This window comes from Podarcis melisellensis (assembly GCF_964234715.1).
Source record: "Podarcis melisellensis genome assembly, chromosome: 16".
NCBI classification, from domain to species: Eukaryota; Metazoa; Chordata; class Lepidosauria; order Squamata; family Lacertidae; genus Podarcis; species Podarcis melisellensis.
The window spans coordinates 24,886,948-24,909,139 of NC_138533.1; the positions used below are offsets into that span (position 1 = coordinate 24,886,948).

Genomic DNA, 22,192 nt, shown 5'->3' on the forward strand with positions numbered 1-22,192 from the left:
TTTCCCCCCAAACTAAACAGCCTCCAAACTCTCCCGGCTCATTCCCAGCCAAGTTTGGTGTCGGTAAAAGAGGTGGTTTGAAAAGGATTGGACCAATTCATGGAGGTGGGGTGGAGACTATGGGTGGCTATGCTCTGCCACTGCAGCTGGGAATAGTGATGCTTGCTGGGAGCCCAGGAGGGGAGTGTTGCTCTTGTGCCCAAGCCATGCTTCTGGGTTTCCCATGGGGGCATCTGACTGGCGACTGTGGGGAGAGAATGCTGGACTGGATGGGCCATTGGCCTGATGTACTAGGTCCTTCTGATGTTCTTAGATGCAGTCTCGCCTAGGAATCTGGAGGAAAGCTATGAAATTTTGATGCAGTCTGTGTATGTGTGTGTATGGGCAGAGCTCTCTTCCAAATTTCAACAAAATACATTTTTTTGGGTACAAATTAAACATGCCATCTCAGCTGTTCGATACTTCATCATAACATTTAATTATAAAAAAGTTACCATCTGTGAAATAGTATCCGGCAATACATAATGGTATCATTTTCTTTTCATCTATTTGAATTTCATTTTGCGTGTTCAGCAAAGTCATCAATTATCTAGACTTAGTTATTTTTCTCAACAACCTCCCCCCCACCCCAATTCTTTCATTTCCAGTAGATAATATTACCACTCTGGAAAGTCTTTTCTCTCCCCCTCTTCAATTTCCAGTTCTCTGAAGCTTTTTTTAAAATTCCCATTTGATGTTTGACAATGGGGATGCAACTTAGGCTGAAGGTGGATGAGTTTTTCCAGAGATTTGGAAGCAGAGCAATGAAGGCACCATTTCCTGCAGTGCAAATATTCATCTCATTCTCAAATGTGTTTTTTAAAGGGTTTTAGAATATATATATTTTAATCTGCACCTCAAAATTAGAGTCACCTTTGTATTGCCACAGAAGCAAAACCTGGAGGTGAATTCGGATCTTCCTCTTTGGGTTAGACATTGAATGAGTTCTCAGAGAAACAAAGAGATGGGTAAGGCTCATGGAATTTCTCTGAGGGTATCCAGCTGCTCATAAGAACTTAACATGACCCTGCTGAATCAGGCCAATGGTCCTTCTTGATTAGCATCCTGTTCTCATAGTGGCCAACCAAATGGCCATGATGGGAAATCTGCAAGCAGGATCTGAGCAACAGAGCCCTCTCCCCTCCTTTTAAGTTCCAGCAACTGGTATACAGAAGCATTACTACCTCTGAACATGGAGGCAAAGCATAGCCATATGTAGCCATTGATACAGCCTTCTTCCTCTATGGACCACTTATAAACACCATTTCCGCCTCCTCGGAAGATTCCATCAACGGTGTCTCCAAAAATTTTTACACATCACTTGGGAAGACAGGTGAACTAATGCCACTGTACTGGAAGAAGCAAAGATCACCACTGTGGAAGTGATGATTCTTCAACATCAACTTCATTGGAATGGTCATGTTGTGTGGATACCTGATTATTGCCTTCCAAAGCAACTACTCTATTCCGAACTTAAAAATGGAAAGCGTAATGTTGGTGGTCAACAAAAGAGGTTCAAAGACTCTCTCAAGGCAAGTCTTTAAAAATGTATAAACACCAACAACTGGGAAACACTGGCCTGTGAGCACTCCAATTGTAGAGCAGCCTTTACCAAAGGTGTCATGGGCTTTGAAGATGCTCAAACTCAGGACATAAGGGAGAAACGTGCTAAGAGGAAGGCACACTTGGCAAACCCTCACCGTGATTAACTCTCACCCGGAAACCAATGTTCCCACTGTGGAAAGATGTGTGGATCCAGAATTGGCCTCCACAGTCACTTACAGACTCATTGTTAAAACTGTGTTTATGGAAGACAATCTTACTCAGCTACGAGTGATCGCCAATGAATAAGACTTGTCCAATCCTCTTCTAAAGCCATCCAAATTGGAGGACACCACTGCCTCCTGTGTTAGCAAAACCATGCACAGCATGCAGAAGAGTTTTCTTGTACATGTCCTCATTCTTCCACCATTCAGCTTCCTTGGATGGCCACAATATATACAGCCCTATACCACTTTAGGTCTCCGTGATCTCCCAGGATTCTAAAATGAGTGGGGAGTCGGTTGATGTAAGGGTAGCAAAAACACATCTAGGAAGCTCAAATCAGTGGTGTAGCGTGGGTTGTCAGCACCCAGGGCAAGGCAAGTAATTTGCACCCCCTAACCCGTGGATTTGCGCCCCCTAACCCTAACCCCCAGATGTTGCGCCCGGTGCGGCCGGCCCCCCCGCACCCCCACGCTATGCCACTGGCTCAAATCATATTTGTGACTGACACCCTTCTTTGGAAATCAAATCAGTGCCCAGACTTTAACATTCAAAAACTTTACTTGCAGAAACCTACAGCTATGGATGAATTAAAGCATAATATTCACAGTCGCATGCTTCTCCAATCATGGGCTTACAGTCTCTTCAAACTTCCAAAAAACTGCATTTTCCCTCTTTCCAGAGCTCAGCCTTCTGTATCTCAATTAGGCCATGCCTTGCAACTCCAATGAGAGATTTCCACTTTTACCTTCTCCTGCAGTTTTGCACTTTTTTTCAAGCAGTGAAGAAGCACTCCAACACTCTATCCCACTGAGCGGTGTTGACAGTGGAGTCTAAAACACAGTCATCTTGCTTCACATAAAAAAGGAGCCTCTCCTTTGCAAGGTGCCTCCCATGTGACCAATGTTAGCTAATCACATGAGAACTACTAGAGAACTCTGTAGAATTCAGATACCAACCAATCAAGTTTAAGCACCCAGTAATGCATGCAAGCATTTAAAATTTCAGGGAATTAAATTGCTATACTCAACAGAGCCTACAAAAGGAAAGGAGGCTCCACTTGCGTGGTTCTGTCTTCAAAGAAACATCAGGACGCTGGAGAGCATTTATCATCAGCTAGCTTCTCTCCCCCCTCCCCACCTATTTAAAGCCCAACTAATAAAATTTAAGCAATACAAGAGAATAAATGCTCAGTGCAACAATCCAATAAAAGAACTCATAAAAAAACAGCTTAAAACCCACAATATTCTTTCTGTCTAAAATCACAGCTTAACTAGAAGCAGGAACAAACCCCAAATATAATCTCTACCAGCAGTTTGCAAGCTATAATCAATCCATCTGTTTCAGGTTTTGGACCCCCACCATTCTGCCTTACAAACCATGCACCCCCAGCAACTAACAACAAAGGCAATGCAAAAGCTTTAGTCATTCAAACCATATGACAATTTGGAACATAACAAGGCAGTAACTTACAGCGGCTGATTGGCTGCTGTGAGAACTTGGTGTATTGGACTAGATGGGCCTTTGATCTGATGCATCCACCAGGCTCTTCTTATGTTCTGTCCAGCAGTGAAACAAATTCCCACAGACACATCTATTCTACAAGCTAGGACAATAGGGGCTCAATGTGGGTGTTAAGAACTCACAGGGGAAAACCTGCTGGCCAATGGCCCATCTTGTCCACAATCCTTTTCTCACAATGACCACCCAGATGTCCCAATGGGAAGCTGACAAGCAGGCCCTGGGAGAGGAGATGTGCCTTTGCCCAGATGGTGGACTAGAGCATAGAATTGTAGAGCTGGAAGGGTCCCCAAGGATCAACTAGTCCAGCCCCTCTGCAATGCAGGAAACTCAGCTAAAGCATCATGACAGATGCCATCCAACCTCTGAAGTGAAGGCATGAGACGGGTGTTGGTAATGCAGGTGAGCTGGGCAGAAGCAAGCTAGCAAGCATGCTCCAAGCAAGCTGCCGGCTAGCTCTGTAGAGGCTCCTTTTATTAGCAGAAATCAACAATTGGAAACAGTAGTGAAACCACTCTGAACTTTAACATATTTCCATCTAAGCTCATTTCCAGTGTTAGCAAATACACGTGTCAGCAGGTGCTTCCCTCAAATGTTCCCCCGATACTTGATTACATCTGTGTTCCCTGTCATGCTCCAGACAAGCGATATGTCCAGCAAACAAATTGTGAAAGGACAAAAGATCGGGGGGGGGGGGGAACCCTGTTTTCTAGCCAAGAAGGCAAAAGGTCAGGGAAAGCAGGTGTAACGCTCCTTGACATACTGTGGCACGTCTGATGAGAGGTTTACCTTCGCAAAGCGGAGCGTTACCTCTACAAACCTCTGCTTAAAAACCTCCAAGGAAGGGGAGTCCACAACCTCCCGAGGGAGAACAAGATGGGTCTTGAACTGATCAGCGGTGTGGTGGTCCAGAGCTGGGGGAGGGGAGTTAAAGACCTATTACTATTTCTGCAGCAGGGTACTAGTCTCCAGTGTTCTGGAGTTGCCAAATCAGCATGAAAGCGGAGCTTTTAAGCCCCTGAGAAGAAGTCTTCTCATCCTTTGTGCTGGCTGGAGCGCGAAAGGAGGTGAGTTGGCCACTCAGGAGTTATGCTGTATGGTTCAAACCTAAAAATTTAGGAAAAGTGAACAATGGAACTTCACACACAGCAGAATTTAAGTCCTTCCAAAATATGATATTGGAGCACTTCGAATCATTTACCCAGGTATGTGTCCAGAAAATCTTAGATCGAGCAAAGAGGCAAAACATGGAGATCTGCACTGATAATTGCAATGCATCCCTATATAATTATAAGATTACAGTGGTACCTCGGGTTAAGAACTTAATTCGTTCCAGAGGTCCGTTCTTAACCTGAAGCACCACTTTAGATAATGGGGGCTCTTGCTGCTGCCACGCCACTGGAGCACAATTTCTGTTTTCATCCTGAAGCAAAGTTCTTAACCCGAGGTACTATTTCTGGGTTAGCGGAGTCTGTAACTTGAAGCATCTGTAATCTGAAGTGTCTGTAACCCGAGGTACCACTGTAGTATTCTTATTAGAAGGGGACATGGCTGTGACTATCATGAAGAGACCCAGGACTTCTGGATTTGCCACTGCACCATGGGGGCTGGACCTACATTGTTCAGAGTCTTGCAGATTAATACAAGAGCCTCAAACGTGGCTTGGTAGTAGATGGGCAGTGTCAGGTGTGGAGAATCCTCTCCCCCACTGGTAGCATCAAAGGCAAGGATAACAAGCAGTTTGTATTTTGTGGTCCTTTTTATTCAGTCATCTGGTTGCACAAGAAGAATCCATGTCTCCACACAAAGAGCAACGTTGGCTCCTCTGAGCCCCGCCTCTTCCATCCCCAACAACATTCCTGAGGTTCGAATCCCTGTGATGGAGTGAGCTCCCATTGCTCTGTCCCAGCTCCTGGCAATCTAGCCATTTGAAAGCACACCAGTGCAAGTAGATAAATAGGTACTGCTGCAGCGGGAAGATAAACAATGTTTCCGTGTGCTCTGGTTTCTGTCATGGTGTTCCATTGTGCCAGAAGCGGTTTAGTCATGCTGGGCACATGACCCGGAAAGCTGTCTGTGGACAAATGCCGGCTTCCTCGGTCTGAAGGCGAGATGAGTGCTGCCACCCCATATTCACCTTTGACTGGGTCCTTTATCTTTTACCTAGTCTGATCTAAAGGTAAAGGGACCCCTGAGCATTAGGTCCAGTCGTGGCTGACTCTGGGGTTGCGTCGCTCATCTCGCTTTATTGGACGACGGAGGCGGCGTACAGCTTCTGGGTCATGTGGCCAGCATGGCTAAGCCGCTTCTGGCGAACCAGAGCAGTGCACGGAAATGCCGTTTACCTTCCCGCCAGAGCGGTACCTATTTATCCTACTTGCACTTTGATGTGCTTTCAAACTGCTAGGTGGGCAGGAGCAGGGACTGAGCCACGGGAGCTCACTCCGTCACGGGGATTCAAACCACCGACCTTCTGATCGGCAAGCCCTAGGCTCTGTGGTTTAGACCACAGCGCCACCCGTGGGGCTTTATTTTTATTCCCTGAGGACCAGGGGCAGCCTGGTCAATTGCCCACCTTGAGGATTTTTGCAGGTGCTATTTTCCCATTCCTGGTTTATTTTCCATTCATCTCCCTCCCCCTCCAATTGCTGATGGAATCTGGTGCCTGGGACGCAGGCAGCACAGGACTCCCAGGTGAGAGGCATTTCAACTCCAGCTTCCTTTGATATCAACTCCTGCGCAGGGCTGATAGGTTTGCCTTAAACAAGCACCTTCTTGACAACTAATAGCTTAATACCTGGCACGCAATAATACCTGTCTCAGAAAGTGATGGAGGAACAACAGCTCTCCCTCTGAGGAGGGTGCTGAATGACTCTTTAAATATATTCCTGTTTTGATCGGGGGTCTCCCCCTCCATGCCGAGGGCTGACAATTTATCTCTGCTTCTAGGCTTCCTATTTGGCGCCAATATTGTGTGTCAGGGAGCAGAAGGAAAGGATTAGCCGTCCCTTATCTCCATTCACATGATAGCAACGCAGGCTTGATAAGGCGCTAATCCACCGAGATAAAAGAGAGAGAGAGAGAAAGAATGAGAAAGAAACAGTGCAAGCCGATTTCACAGGCCTTTAGGATGAAACGTGTAGAGGGATTTATGTTATGCTTGCAAATGACAAAAACTATACAGGTTGGTTTTTTTTTTTTGCAATGCGAGCTGCAAACGCCCGTGTCACCAGGGCAATTAGCTCCCAGGATCCAGCTGATTTTCTTAAAGCATTAAGGAGATGAGCTGGCAACATGATAGAATGGGGGGGGGGGGGGAGAGAGAGAGAGATGTGGTGTGGGGGGTGGGCAACCGGGAACCCGCGATGAATGAGACCTTCAGCACGCCATTGTATGGGAATCACAAGCCATTTCTATTAACAAACAGAATGACAAGATAAGCAGTTATTCTTTCCGAGAGAATTGCTGTTTTGGTGTAATGAAAGGAGTTGTGGGGGCGGTGCAGTGCGAAGGCGGAGGGAATAGACTCTGAGGCATCTGCTGGCTGTGAAGGAGATTCGTGGAGAGAAACAGAAGCCATGCGTGCAGTTGTGATTGTGTCTTATAGTGAGACCCAAGCTGAGATCGAGGGGGCAAGCAGATGATCAGTAAGAAGAAATGGGGGGAGTTTGAAACAGGGGTCAGGGACTAGGGTCATCCCAGCGGTGGATGAGCTACAGCTTCCGTCATCCCTGATCATTGCCCCATGGTGGCTGGACTGATGGGAGCTGATGCCCAACAGCATCTGGCAAGCACAGTGATGTTGCCACAGGGTGCGGTTCTATGGGTCTCTACAGTCACGTTTGTACCACACAATTAAGGTATCAAAAGTCATGGTGTTATGAGAATTCTAAGGTCTCAAATATGGAATAAATGCTCGCATTTCTAAATATATAAACCACGTGTCTGAAATAGTACAGGAGAGCAATCCTGAAGCCATTTTGACTCTCCCGATGACCCAGTGGCGTAGCATGGGGGGTGCAGGAGGGGCCGGCCGCACCGGGCGCAACATCTGGGGGTTAGGGTTAGGGGGTGCAAATCCACAGGTTAGGGGGTGCAAATCCACGGGTTAGGGGGCGCAAATCCACGGGTTAGGGGGCGCAAATCCACGGGTTAGGGGGCGCAAATCCACGGGTTAGGGGGTGCAAATTACTTGCCTTGCCCCGGGTGCTGACAACCCACGCTACGCCACTGCGATGACCTCAAATATTCCTCTGCAGTAAGGGAGGCAAATGAGGAAAGCCTTCCCATTGTCTTTTTGCTTCCAAATCCTGTTTTAAGGATTTTATTTGTGTATGAATAGGGTGAGCATGCAACCTGGATTCAGGAACTAAAGTATGAGCCATCACAAAAGAATGGCCAGGCTGCCCAGGTAATGCAATCGGTGACCATCTTCAGGTATCCTGGCAGACAGGATTTCTGCTGTAAACTGCCTCCTTCTGCAATGTGTGTATGAAGATTTTGGGGGTGGTCTTTGGCTAAGGGGGTTGGGCAATGTCAAAAGTCTTTAAAGGTGCCTGTATACCTTTGTTCAGGGTCTGTCCCTCCTTGGAAGGAGAGGAGGGAACTCTGTTGCAACAGAAAAATAAATATCTGCCTTGCTTTCCACTGGATTCTGCCTCCATCCATTCTTCTCTGACTAATAATAATCATCATCATAATAATAATTTATTTATACCCCGCCCATCTGGCTGAGTTTCCCCAGCCACTCTGGGCGGCTCCCAATCGAGTGTTAAAAACAATACAGCTTTAGATATTAAAAACTTCACGGACTTAGGGGACTCAGAGTCTGATGGGGAGTTGGACAGCAAAAGCCAAACCCCATTTTTTACATCACTAGCTTCCCCCCCAAAATCATGGGTGTAGTTTGTTAAGGGGGCTGAAAGTTATTAGGAGACCCCCTCTATCTCCCTGCCCCGATCTACAATTCTCAGCTTTTTCTTGCAAGAGAAATTGATTGTTCAACCACTCTGGGAAATGTAGCTCTGGGGGTCTTCTAAGAGCTCCCAGACCCCTTAACAAACTACACTTCTCGGGGAGGCTGTTTAAAATTGTATCATAGTAGTTTAAGTGTATGGTGTGAATGTGGCTTACATGAACTTCACTGACTTCAGTGTCAATTTCAGTTCCCCAAGTTATTTATTTTTCCAGTCTTAAATTCTGTTCCCCATATTTCCACAACCATTTCCGATTTCTTTCTTTTTTGTTTTAAAATAATCCCCATGAAAAGTCACCAACCTCTTACTGCAAATTTCTCATTATACAGTATACATCTAGGTATGCAATTTTGCCCAATATACAGATTGGTGTTTTTTTGGCAAAGCGATTCTTTCTTATGTAAGGCATCTTGTATATTGTGTTCACCAATATGTATACCTTTCTGTGCATGTTTTACCCTAGCATTACAAAATTCAGAGAAGCGCAAATTTCAAAGGATGCTTTAGTTCACGTATAGTATCGAAAAGTGTCAGTTTGGTAGGTTCAATGTTAAGAGCTAACTGAATCAAATTTCTCCTCCAGTCCTACTTGTAATGTTTGGCTCTCTAATACCAACTTGTAACTCTAGGGGGCATTGTGGCTCCCTAGTTCTTCTCCGGCTCGGATTTTAATAACCCTTTACTAGCCATTCTCTATGCACTCCTTGCTTGCTTTTGCCTGGCTAGTGTGTGTTCTTGAGCTCCGTGCACTCTGGCACTCATCATGGTGTTCTGTGCACCAGAAGCGGTTTAGTCATTCTAGCCATATGACCCGGAAAGCTGTCTGTGGACAAACACCAGCTCCCTTGGCCTGAAAGCGGAGATGAACGCCACACCCCATAGTCGAATTTGAATGGACTTAACCGTCCAGGGGTCCTTTACCTTTACCTTTTTAAAAAGATGAAACCAGGGGTGTGACTCAGTACAACAAAGGACCACAGCGCAGTGGCAGAGCCTTCAGAAAGCATTGGGTTCAATTCCCAGCTTCTCCATGTAGGGATAGGAAAGGCTCCCTGTCTAAAACCCTTCAAAGCCACTGCATGTACAGAATACTGAGCTAGATGTACTGGAGCATCATATAGGACATAGAATCATAGAATTATAAAGGGACCACAAGGATCATCTAGTCCATGTTAGAATTCTGCCTGGGTCAGAGGAATGTGCCACAACGTAGGCACCGGCAGATATTCCTTATCGACCTCCCCGCTGCGCCACTCTGCTGATAAGCAGGCGAGGTCTCGGCGATTCTTCTCAGAAGTGTGAGAGGAACACACCATTCTTCCTCTCTCCCCTTTGGTGTCCCCCAGGGAGGGGAAAGGAGCAGACAGAAATCTATTTACATCTTTTATTTCTGTCTTTTACATCAGTACAGAGAAACATGTCTGCACTCCACAGCAGTAAGAATAAAACTCCACCCATGTACTTCCAGTAGGGGTCATATGACACACACACTGAGCTAACATCCGGTGCTCAGTACAGAACGGACTGCCCCTTTGTTCCCATGGCAACAGTCACAAACATCCTGTTTGGCTTTCCAGCCACAAGCAGCTGACTGAGCTGCTAGAGCCTTTGCTTGCTGCAGCTTTGGTGCTTTATGGTAACAGTCCAACCCCATGCAATTCAGGAACCTTTTTGCTCAGCATGGGTCTTGAGCCCACAACCCTGAAATTAAGAGTTTCATGGTCTTACTGACTGAGCTATCCCACTGTCCCACTGCTGTGTGTCTGTGTTCCTATACATAGCCCAGTAAGGTCTGGGTATGATCTGTGGCCACTGAATTCTGTTGAAGTGGGGATAGGACGGCATGAAGTAGTCTGGACAGGGACTAGAATACTCTATACTGCAACATCTGGTTGCAGCCCTTCCTTGTTTCATTGAAAGATGATTTTTAGGGCTTTGTACCCAGGCACCGCAGGCCCTCATCTTTCCCTACCACCTGCAGCCGCACCCGATTTAACCTCAAGAGGGCTGGGGTTCTTTATGCTGACTGATATTTGTAAAAAAGAATCTTCCACACTCTGGCTACAGCGAGAACCCTCACATCTTGCACGGTGGCCTAGCCTGTCAAGCAAAGTCTTCCGCATTCAAGGGGAATGTGGAGGGATTTGACTTTATTAAACTGGAGATTTAGGTCAAAATAATTCAAATGCCTAATTCTCAAAGCCTCCAATCTGCTTAGTGGACATTTGCTTTTAATGTCATTTCAGCCAACAGTCCTATTTTAGACATTTGGTGGCCATCTTTGGCCCGAGGGAGATCTCTAGGTCTGAGCATGGTGCAGGCTGAACCTGGAACCTGGGTGGCTCCCAACAAAATATTAAATACATGATAAAACATCAAACATAAAAAAACTTCCCAATACAGGCCTGCCTTCAGGTGTCTTCTAAAAGTCAGATAGTTGTTTATCTCCTTGACATCTGAGGGGAGGGCATTTCACAGAGCGGGCGCCACCACCGAGAAGGCCCTTTGCCTGGTTCCCTGTAACCTCACTTATTGTAGTGAGGGAACCGCCAGAAGGCTCTTGGAGCTGGACCTCAGTGTCACACCCTCTGATAAAACCAGATTGAAAAAGTGCTTCTTCATGCAACATATTGTTAAACTATGGAAGTTGTTCCCCCAGGAGGCAGTGATGGGCCACCAGACTGGATTACTTTAAAAGAGGATTGGATAAATTCATGGAGGATAGGGCTATTAGCCATCATGGTTATCCTATTCCTCCACAGTCAGAGACAATAGCAGTTGCTGGAAACCACCATAGGGGAGAGTCATCTTGCACTGAGCTCTTGTTTATGGGTTTCTGCAGGCATCTTGTTAAGTTGTGGGTGAACATATCAGATGATTCTTCAAACACAGTGATTCTTCAAACAGCTCTTGTTTATTCACAGGCCAGAACAGGACTGAACTGAAGGGTTCAGCCAGCCTGCTTATATAGAGATCCACTAGAACACAACAGTAACCATTTTCTGTAACTATCCAATCACTGAACGTCACTTTCAATCCCTTATTTGCATATGTGGACCTGAGTGAAAACTATCTACAGTATCCCCCTGCTGGCCCAGGGTGAGAACTTCAGTACATAACACATCCGGCAACAGCCACTGTGAGAACAGTACTTTCTGATGGCTAGATGCACTGGCTCAAGCCTTCAGATGCTGGAGATTCCAAACTGGGATGACTTTTAAGGAGCATTTCTTGTGAAGCAATACAGGGAGCTGCCTCTTACCAAGCCAGACCATTGATTCATCTAGCCAGGTCTTGCCTACATTGGGTATGTGGATGTTTTAGACCAGGGTTTCCAAAACTTAGGTCTCCAGTTGTTTCTGGACTACGGTCCCCATCATCCCGAACCACTGCTCCTGCTAGCTAGGGATGATGGAAGCTGTAGTCCAGTAACAGCTGGAAACCCAAGTTTGGGAAACCTTGTTTTAGACAAACACATGGAGGAGAAGGCTACCAGCCCTGATGGCTATGCTCAGCATCCATGGTCAGAGGTAGCAATGCTTCTGCGTCCCAGTTGCTGGAAGCCTGAGGAGGAGAGCGTGCTCTCGTGCTCAAGTCCTGCTTCTCCCATTGGGGCATCCGGGTGGCCACTGTGGGAACAGGATGCTGGACCAGATGGGTCATTGGTCTTCTTATGTGATGTTCTCTCCATCAGGTGTTAATTGTAGTGAGGCCACAGTTTGGAAACCGCACAAAGGCCTGGGCCAGGAAAGCTCTGCAGCATCACAGGGGCTTCTGACTTGTTCCAGGCAGGGTTAATTTACAGCTCTGCATTCGGGGTGAAAAGAGGGCTAACGTTATCCTCGTAAATAAAGAGCAAATCCAGAGCTTTCTGAATTAAAGGCTAAGCAGCGGCTCCTCTAATCACTCTCAACAGGGCTGAGGAGGATCTGCCCTCATTTAGAGAGCGATTTTTCACATTAACTTACTGCAAAAAACCCACTTTGGACTAATCTGTCTTTGCCCGGGGAATCTGGGCATATGGCTTTGACAGGCACAATCCTGAGTAAGAGTGAGTGGGGTGTTTTTTTGGGTGTTTTTTTTGCAAGGGGGGGGGCGTTCTTAATCTAGCACTTGCCAGTTGATACAACCTCTCTGCTCTTTTAAGTAGCCCAGGAATAACTTTATAATCACTCCAAACAGCCCAGTTTCCTTGACCATCCCGGTTCCCAAAAGAAGTTCAGCTGCTATCTGCAGGCTTGGTAACCTCGCTTCAGGGTGAAGACTGCTTTAAGACAGAGAATTGCAGTACCATCTGTCCTGAATATGCGGGTGGCGCTGTGGGTTAAACCACAGAGCCTAGGGCTTGCCGATCAGAAGGTTGGCGGTTCGAATCCCCGCGGCGGGGTGAGCTCCCATTGCTCGGTCCCTGCTCCTGCCAACCTAGCAGTTCGAAAGCACACCATTGCAAGTAGATAAATAGGTACCACTCCAGCAGGAAAGTAAATGGCGTTTCCGTGCGCTGCTCTGGTTCGCCAGAAGCGGCTTAGTCATGCTGGCCACATGACCCAGAAGCTGTACGCCGGCTCCCTCGGCCAGTAAAGCGAGATGAGCGCTGCAACCCCAGAGTTGTCCGCAACTGGACCTAGCGGTCAGGGGTCCCTTTACCTTTACCTTTACCTGCCCTGAATACCAGTTACTGGGAATCACACATGGGGCGACGGTGCTGTTGTGCTCAGACTCTGCTTGCAAGTTTCCTATTGGGGTATCTGGCCAATGGCAGCATCCTGTTCTCGCTTATTATGCAAAGCCCACAAGCAGGACCCCAGTGCAACAGCACTCCCCGCTCCTGTGGTTTCCAGCAACTAGTATTCAGAAACATTACTGCCTCCAACTATGAAGGCAGAAAAGAGCCATCAATGTTAGGAGCCATCAAATGCCTTCTCCTCTGTGAATTTGTCTAATCCTCTTTTAAAGCCATCCAAATTGGTGGCCGTCTCATGTGGGAGTGAGTTCCATTGTTGAACTACAAGCTGCATGAAGAAGTCACCCCCATAGCTGTCAACGTTTCCCTTTTTTAAAGGGAAATTCCCTTATTCCGAGTAGGATTCCCCGCAAGAAAAGGGAAAAGTTGACAGCTATGGTCACACCTAGAAAACTTTAATATGGAAAATTTGTGAAGAAGAAGGAATTCCTGAACGAATATAGCCCATGGGAACTGGGTGCTGAGCTATGAGTCTGATCCAGCAAGAAGTCCTCAAGGAAATTCATCAGTGTTAAAGCACTTCTAATATATGCACATTTTTGCATACCATCTTGCTATTTTCGCAAACATTGCCCCCTAATAGGATGCTATGCTGCTTTCACTAATATATGCAATCTTCCCTTTAATGCACACATATTATTTGGTTTGGAGAGCTGCAATGAAAACGCCCCCAGAGAAGTCTGGATTTTGAAGGAAGGCTGTGTTTTGTTTCACATATCACATCTGGGAAGTGGGAATCAGGTAGTTTTCATTAACATGAGAACCGAGCCAAATGTCCACACCATTCCTACACAAGGCGCACCTTGCTCTTCAGATCCTGTCCCTTCAATGACACCTACAACCCTATCATATTGCACAGGTTTGCAGTAAGAATGGAAGCTCCACCAGTCAAAATGTGATCTTGTAAGCCATTTGAATCCCTATAGCTGTCTGTTCATACTGGTTCTGTGCATCTTTCTATATGTTTCTCTTCTACCAGGCATTCAGCTTATTAACAACCCTATGGTAGTGCTTTTTCCCCTTTTAAAAATGTTTAGGGGTACTCTCATTTTGACTCAAGAAAACCACCATTTTATAGTTCAAATCAGGAAAAATAAATACAGTAAATGGACAAAAGTACAAAGATTCACAAAATGTTTAGGGTATGCGTCCCCCCCAGAAAAAAGCACTCTCCTATGATCTTTTAAATGTGTTTGTGGGAGGGGGTTATTGTTTAGTTTTAGTTTTAGTATGTATTTGGTGTTTTTGTGTTGTATTTTTATGCTGTGAACTGCTCTAAGATATTTAGATGAAGATCTAAAATACAAATGTTGGTAATAAACAACAACAACAACATGCAATTGAACTTCCTTTCACCCTTTCACCAATCCAGCTCAATATTGCCTACTCTGACTGGCAGGGTCCCTCCAGAGTTTCAGGTGAGGAGTTTTTACCAGCCATTGAGGATTGCACCTGGGCCCTTCTGCATGCAAAGCGGGTGTTCCATCACTGACCCAAAGCTCTTCCCTTACAGATAGGTAAAAGGTCAAGGACCCCTGGACAGTTAAGTCTAGTCAAAGGTGACTATGAGGTTGCGGCGCTCATTTCGCTTTCAGGCTGAGGGAGCTGGTGTTTGTCCACAGACAGCTTTCTAGGTCATGTGGCCAGCATGACTAAATTGCTTCTGGCACAACGGGACACCGTGACGGAAACCAGAGCGCATGGAAACACCATTTACCTTCCCGCTGCAGTGGTACCTATTTATCTACTTGCACTGATGTGCTTTTGAACTGCTAGGTTGGCAGGAGCTGGGACAGAGCAACGGGAGCTCACTCCATCATGGGGATTCGAACTGTCAACCTTCTGATCGGGAAGCCCAAGAGGCTCGGTGGTTTAGACCACAGTGCTACCTGCATCCCCTTACAGATTAAACAGGATTCCAGTCCTCATGGTTCTGAATGAAGGGCTGGTTTCATGGGAAGCTGCCTTATACTGAGCCAGACCATTGGTATGAAGTCAACATATATGCACACTTCAGGGATCCTCCAGGCAACAGCTTGTGGCCTGAGTCCAAACCAGCATCATCTCCCACTTTGAGGAATCTGTCATCTTCCATCCCAGTAGCCTGCCTTAATGGTGCCTTTCATGATTCTTTAATGGCGGTGAGGGATCCTGCTGCTTCAGCAGTCTGCTGTCAGAGTGGGTGCTAGTAAACCACAATGCTGCAGGAGGAGGTTGAGCGGACAAGCAGGGGCTCTCTGCAGGCCCCTCGCTCCGCTCCAGTCGATTTGATTAAAGACGTAAATCAAAAGGTGGAGGCAGGAATCAATAGCCCTGACAAATGGAGACTCTTCTGGAGACGCTACACCTGGCCCAAGTCTGATTCATCAACATGCACTGAGTAAGTAACTCTTGATGCAGGAGGGGAATTGTGGAGAGGGTGGGGGAGCCATAGGTAGCAGTACTGGCCCATCAATAAGAAAAAATCCAAAAGTCACAGCGTGATTTAGGAAGGGTCAAATCTGTCTGTTATGGGTTATTTTCACTTTTATAATTGTCGTCGTCGTCATCATCTTCATCATCATCATCATCATCATCATCATCACAAAATAGGTATTTACTGGGGGCTGAATCCCTGCTTGCTCTGCTCACCAACCCCCTGGCCAACCCCTGCTACATTAATTCCCAAAAGCTTCCTCTTCTCACTCCATGCAAAGACTTAGTTCACTTTTCTTGGCCTCTTGGATTTTTCTTCATGCAAATGCAGGGTTGCGATGCCGCACTACAAATCTTCCAATGGGAGCTACGTGACGACAGCCTTACATTTTTATGTATATAGGAGGAAATACTTCACCGGATGGTACTTCAATGTGAATTTTTGCCTTAATATTGAACATGTAAATGGATAGAAACTGCATCAGCTGTGAGCCAACCTGGCAGGCAGGTGCACCATCAGCACTGAGATCAGCACCAGTCAGCTTGGAAACACCATTTTTAATTTCCTATATGCTTTGTGGGTGTGGGAATCTTTTTATCCTGAGGGTCACCTTCCCACTTGGGCCACCTTCCAGCTTCCCATTGGTTCATCTGGTTGGCCACTGTGAGAACAGAATGCTGGACTAGATGGGCCTCTGGCCTGATCCAGCAGCCATGCTCTTCTCAAAACAGAGGTTAGGTGAAAACACGTCCCTTGGATCAAGTCTGACTCAAGGAAACACCCAGCTGGGTTAAAAAACTAGTATCAGGGCTCTCCCTGAAGGAGTATCCCCTTGACATTTATCTGACAAGCTTCCTGTTTGTACTTTCTTAGGGCTTCACGAGACAGGATGCTAAATGTATCCTTAGAAACACCAGCCAGTTTTAAAAATTATTTAATAGCAGGTGCTGAGGCTGATTTTCAGTGTGTGTATGGAGATAAAGATTAACTCTTCCTTCCCCAGTTACTTACCTAACAAAAAATTGTTCTGTCCTCACTAGGTAGAGGGACCAGGGGCCTGATTCTGTATGAGGCAGCCACCTACTTTTGAGCCTGGTAGACTGGGTGTGGGCAGAAAAAGTGATGTGAAATGTCATGTCCTACATCCTTATCTATATAAAGCACCTGTCTTGATATTAGAAAAGAAATTATGGCTGTACTTTTTTTTCTTTCCTATGCTGACAATGCAGGGTCTTTTCCTGTCTAGGTAGGTAGGTAGGCAGTGGTGGCACTGTGGTCTACACCACTGAGCCTCTTGGGCTTCCCGATCAGAAGGTGGGTGGTTTGAATCCCCATGACAGGGTGAGCTTCCATTGCTCTGTCCCAGCTCCTGCCAATCTAGCAGTTGGAAAGCACACCAGTGCAAGTAGACGAATAGGTACCACTGCGGCAGGAAGGTAAACAGCATTTCTGTGTGCTCTGGTTTCCATCATGGTGTCCCGTTGCACCAGAAGCAGTTTAGTAATGCTGGCCATAGGACTTGGAAAACTGTCTGTGGACAAACGCCGGCTCCCTCAGCCTGAAAGTGAGATGAGTGCTGCAACTCCATAGTCGCCTTTGACTGGACTTAACCATCCAGGGGTCCTTTACCTTACGTTTTTTTTTACCTTACCTTTGTCTGTCTGCTACATTTGAGATTCTCAGTTCCTGCAGTGGACTTCAGAAACCCAGAGAGGAAATAAGAGGTACTATGGTCAAGAGTCTGAAAGCCAAGCCTTAGGAGTTGAGGGATTTGGGCATGTTCATTCTGAAGAAGAGGAGAATGAGACGTGATATGAGAGCTGTCTTCAAATATCTGAACCGCTGTCATATGGAAGATGCAGCAAATCCCCCCCCCCCCCCGCTTCTCCAGTGGGTAGGACCTGAACCAATGGATTCAAATGACAAGATAGGAGACTCAAATGAAACATTAGGAAGAACCAGGGCTTTTTCCAACTGGAACTCACCACAACCCAGTTCTGGCCCCTCTCAGGTGGGCACCATTGTAAGATAACAAGGAAGGTGTTCATGATGAGTTCCGGCACCTCTTTCTAGAAAAGTAACACTGGGAAGAACCTTCTGATGGTAAAAGCTATTCAACAGCAGAACAAACCTCCACCAGAAGGTTGTGGACTCTCCTTCATTTGAGGCTTTTAAACAGAAGCTGGATGGTCATCTTTCAGGGATTATTTAGCTGTGATTCCTGTCTTGCAAGGAGTTGCAGTAGATGCCCATTGAAATTCTAGGAGTCTATGATCCAGCCCTAGGTTTGGATACAGGGACCCTCAGCCTAACCCTGAAAGTCACCTGGAGCTTAAAAAGCAAATATTGCTATGCAAATCCCCCCGCCATCCAAAAAACAAACCCAAGAAGATGAGACTGTAGTAGAGGGAGAATGTTTTTGCACCTGGAAACCAGGTACGCATCCTGAATCCAGCCATGATTTGTTACCCTCCAGTTCCTCTTTTGGAAGAAATCTGGCCCTTAAATCTTCTTAAGGAAGCCACCCATCAGTCCCAAGCAGGTGTTCTATGGAGACAACTCTATTCTTTGGGAAAGATTATGGTGACAAATGGGAGGTGTGTGGGTGCCATGCATCTAAACAAGCACCCACTGGGATGGGTGGGAGGGCTGGCATTAAAACTTTTGCGCCACTGAACCAAATAAGGAGTGAAGCCACCCAGGGACCCGGTTTGCTTGAGATTGTTTAGCCAACCATGTCATGCAGATCATGAAAAGTGCTTTAATCTGCAATGTTACAGGGCTTCCCGAGGGGATTAGCTGCCATCCCAATATGTTAATATAGCAAAAATGGATGATCCAATTAAGCTCTGCAAAGTCGCGTTGGAAGCAAAGGCCCATATGCTGCTTTTTATCCCTCTCAGTGTGCAAGGATGCAGCATAAAATCCTGGCGGTCTGTGACATCCGATGAGCCGTTTTGGCCTTCTGCAAGACGGTGTGTGTGTCTTGTGGGAATCTCTTCAATCTCAGAAAGCCTGAGCCGAAAGGACTTTTCTGAATTCATCATGCCATTCACAGGTGGCAAATTTGGGGAGGATTTCAATGGTCTGCAGGATAGACACAATGTCTGTTCACAGACAAGCAGGTAGCGATGGTTCACTTCAACAAGGAGAGAAGGTTCACTCCAGCAGGTGGAGGAGGTTCACTTTAAGCCAGGAGAGGTGGTTCATTCCAGCAGGTGGAGGTGGTTCACTCTAGCCAGGAGAGGTGGTTCATTCCGCAGGTGGAGGTGGTTCACTCTAGCCAGGAGAGATGGTTCACTCCAGCAGGTGGAGATGGTTCACTCTAGCTAGGGGAGGTGATTCACTCTAGCCAGGAGAGATGGTTCACTTCACCCAGTTGGGATGGCTCACTCCAGCCAGTAAAGGTGGTTCATTCTAGAAAGTAAAGTTAGCGTGCTTCAGGAAGTTGCCTTATCCAGAGTCAGGCCATTGGTTAATCCAGCTCAGTACTGGCTGGCAGTGGTTCTCCAGGGTTTCAGGCAGGAGTCTTTTCTCTGTCTAGTTTGGCCATACCAGGGACCTTTTGCATCCAAAGCTGCTGCTCCACCATTGAGCACCACCGGACTGCAAATCCCTTGACCCTTGACCATTGGCCATGCTGGCTTGGACTGATGGGAGTTGATGTCCCACAACATCTGGAGAACCACAGACTAGGGGAGGCTGCTCCAGATATCATAATATGGGCTTTATCAGAGATGTTGTGGACACATGATTCGGCCTGGGGCTGCTGCACCGCAACACAGAATTGCATAGTTTTCGGCAATGCACAGAGGAGTGTTTTCTCTCTCTCTCTTTTTCAGAGTAAGAGCATGCCAGCAGGCCTTATTAAAGAAAAGCATGCTGATGAAAGGAGAAAGCCAGAAAGTGTTCCAGGGAGAGTCCTTTGGCTCCTGCCCCATCCTCTCCCAGTTACTGGAGCACTGGGGCTCACAGTAAATGGCTGTTGCTCATAATTTGCTGAGCTCATTGCAAGCAGAAGCAGAGGGAGGCCAACTCCTTGCCTGGCAGGACCATTTCAATACAGACACATAAAAGAGATTTGACTTCCCCGCTGCCTTGGTAGGATGTAAGCCCAACTAGCTTTTCTTCTATCAACCGCTGATGGGGAAAGGGAGGACTCCCGAGCCAGCTAGAGGAGCCGATTACCAGATTTAGAGAAGAGGCTCTGTCAACTTGCCCTTTACATTGCTAGGCCTGGCCCAGTGTTTCCCAAACTTGGGTTTCCAGCTGTTTTTGGACTACAACTTTCATCATCCCTAGCTAGCAAGGCCATTGGTCAGGGATGATGGGAATTGGAAAACAGCTGGAGACCAAGTTTGGGAAGCAATGGCTTGCTTATGAGAACCACTTTGGAAAAAGGCACGGAGGGAAATTTGAAGTCTGTTGGCTGGATGTGGGCCATCAGGCTTTTCTACCTGGCCCTTGAGACTGCCTCACCTGCTCTGTGGGCCATACCTCTCATCTGTGTTGATCCAGACTCTCAATTGCTTTTGCCTGGCTGAAACGTGCCCTTGAATTGTGATAATGCCTCTTGCTTGCTGGATGGAGATAAGCTTAGACACTGCAAGCTCCTCCTCCTAGGGAGGTGGAGCCACTGGTAGGCGAGGCCCTGCCAACCTTTATATGGCTTAAGAAGGGATGACAACATCTTCCCAATCTCAGATAGCAGGTTTCCCTAGAAGAAGAAGAAGAGTTTGGATTTGATATCCCGCTTTATCACTACCCGAAGGAGTCTCAAAGTGGCTAACATTCTTCTTTCCCTTCCTCCCCCACAACAAACACTCTGTGAGGTGAGTGGGGCTGAGAGACTTCAAAGAAGTGTGACTAACTCAAGGTCACCCAGCAGCTGCATGTGGAGGAGCGGAGACATGAACCCGGTTCACCTGATTACGAGTCTATCGCTTTTAACCACCACGCCAGACTAGGAGCTGTCCAGGGTCCTGATTCCTCCCTGGCCCAGAAGAGGCTCTTGTATTCATCACCAAGTCAAGCCCCAGTAGAAAGAGGATTGGTAGCAGGGAAAGAATGCAGACCAATGGCTGGTAGACAATGGAGACTCATCGCAACAATCTAGGAATGAGTCTGAGGAAGCCCATTGGTTCCCTTACTGTTCCCTACTACGATGAGCTGTGTTTCCACACTGATGCTGGCAAGGTTGCCAGAAGGAGTGGGAATCAAGCTCAGGACACCAGCCTTCTGGTCGCTGCAGAGTATCACTGAGTTGTAGGTCTGATCTATGGAAGTGTTGAAAGGTCACTGCTTGAACTGAATATGGAACTCACTTCCATAGAAGGAAGTGATGGCCACTCACGTGTAGGGCAGTAAAAGAGGACTGGAGAAATTCATGGAGGATAGCAATGGCTACTAGTCATGATGGCTGTGCTCCGACTCCACAATCCAAGGCAATGATGCTTCTGAATGGAAGCGGCAGGAGGAGCGAGCTCTTGTGTGTTCATGGTCCTGCTTGAAGGTTCCCATGTGGGTATCTGGACAGTCACTGTGAGAAAAGTATGGGGCATTGACCTGATCCAGAAGGCTCTTATGTTCTTCTATGTGCATAGAATTGTTATTGTTAATGTATAAGACAAATAATAAATGTTGGAAATGTAAAGAAAAAGGAGGAACATTTTACCATATGTGGCGGGAATGTAAGAAAGTCAAAAAACTTCTGGGAAATGATATATAATGAGATGAAAAAGATGTTGAAATATACATTTTTTTTAAAAAAAAACAGAAGCATTTTTACTTGGTATTATAGGTGAGGATATTAATAGGCAAGATGTTAAATTGTTTTTATATGCAACAACAGCAAGAGTATCGTTAGCCCAGAAATGGAAGCAAGAAGAAATTCCAACGAAAGAAGAATGGCTGACAAAAGTAATGGATTATGCAGAATTAGATAAAATGACAGGAAGGATTCGAAACCTGCGGGACCAGAGAATTACAGAAGATTGGAAGAAATATACAAACTATTTGAAGAGCAACTGTAATCAACAAATTACGCTAGCAGGACTACAAGAAGTTTTGTAAGGAGAAATGTATGAAGCATTGCAAAGTAGAGAAAGAATAGTGATAGTAGTTATGAGTTAAATGTAATTGTGGAAGCAAGAAATGTATACTTAGTGAATAGATTGGAAAATTTTCAGATGTGATTGATGGAAGTCAAAAAATTGTATAAGATGTTAAAGTACATTTAATTATTGTTGAAAATGATATGTTGAAAATTAATAAAAATTTAATATATAAAAAAGAATTGTTGTTGTTGTTGTTTATGGAGGAGCAGTCAGTCAGACTCCACACTGGACCAGCTACTAGTTATGATGGCTATGTTCTGTTTCCATGGTCGGAGGCAGTAATGCTTCTGAACAGCAGTTGTTGGAAACTGCAGGAGGGGAGAGCCTTCTTGTGCTTGCCAGTGTGGTGTAGTGGTTAAGAGCAGTGGACTCGTAATCTGGTGAACCGGGTTCGATTCCCTGCTCCTCCACATGCAGCTGCTGGGTGATCTTGGGCTAGACTCCTTAGGGTAGTGATAAAGTGGGATATCAAATCCAAACTACTACTATTCTTCTTCTTCTTCTTCTTCTTCTTCTTCTTCTTCTTCTTCTTCTTCTTCTTCTTCTTCTTCTTCTTCTCCTCCTCCTCCTCCTCCTCCTCCTCCTCCTCCTCCTCCTCCTCCTCCTCCTCCTGCTT

At 46.3% G+C, this 22,192-nt stretch overlaps 3 long non-coding RNA genes across 4 annotated transcripts in view; 1 reads left to right on the forward strand and 2 right to left on the reverse strand.

The window, feature by feature from the left end:
* LOC309359145 overlaps window positions 1-22,192 on the reverse strand; it is a 368,574-nt gene that overhangs the window by 153,563 nt on the left and 192,819 nt on the right. The window lies entirely within an intron of this gene.
* LOC309359163 overlaps window positions 1-22,192 on the forward strand; it is a 160,460-nt gene that overhangs the window by 87,087 nt on the left and 51,181 nt on the right. Inside the window, exon 2 of the long non-coding RNA XR_014163752.1 lies at window positions 16,905-17,094. This is a non-coding gene — a long non-coding RNA (uncharacterized lncRNA). The remainder of the gene's footprint in view (window positions 1-16,904; window positions 17,095-22,192) is intronic.
* Window positions 18,197-20,526, reverse strand: LOC309359207. Of its 2 annotated transcripts, none has more exons than XR_014163778.1 (3): window positions 20,386-20,526; window positions 19,958-20,177; window positions 18,197-18,877 (listed from the first exon to the last, which is right to left on the reverse strand). It is a non-coding gene; the product is annotated as an uncharacterized lncRNA (long non-coding RNA). The 2 variants fall into 2 exon arrangements; XR_014163779.1 differs by having other exon boundaries at window positions 19,940-20,177.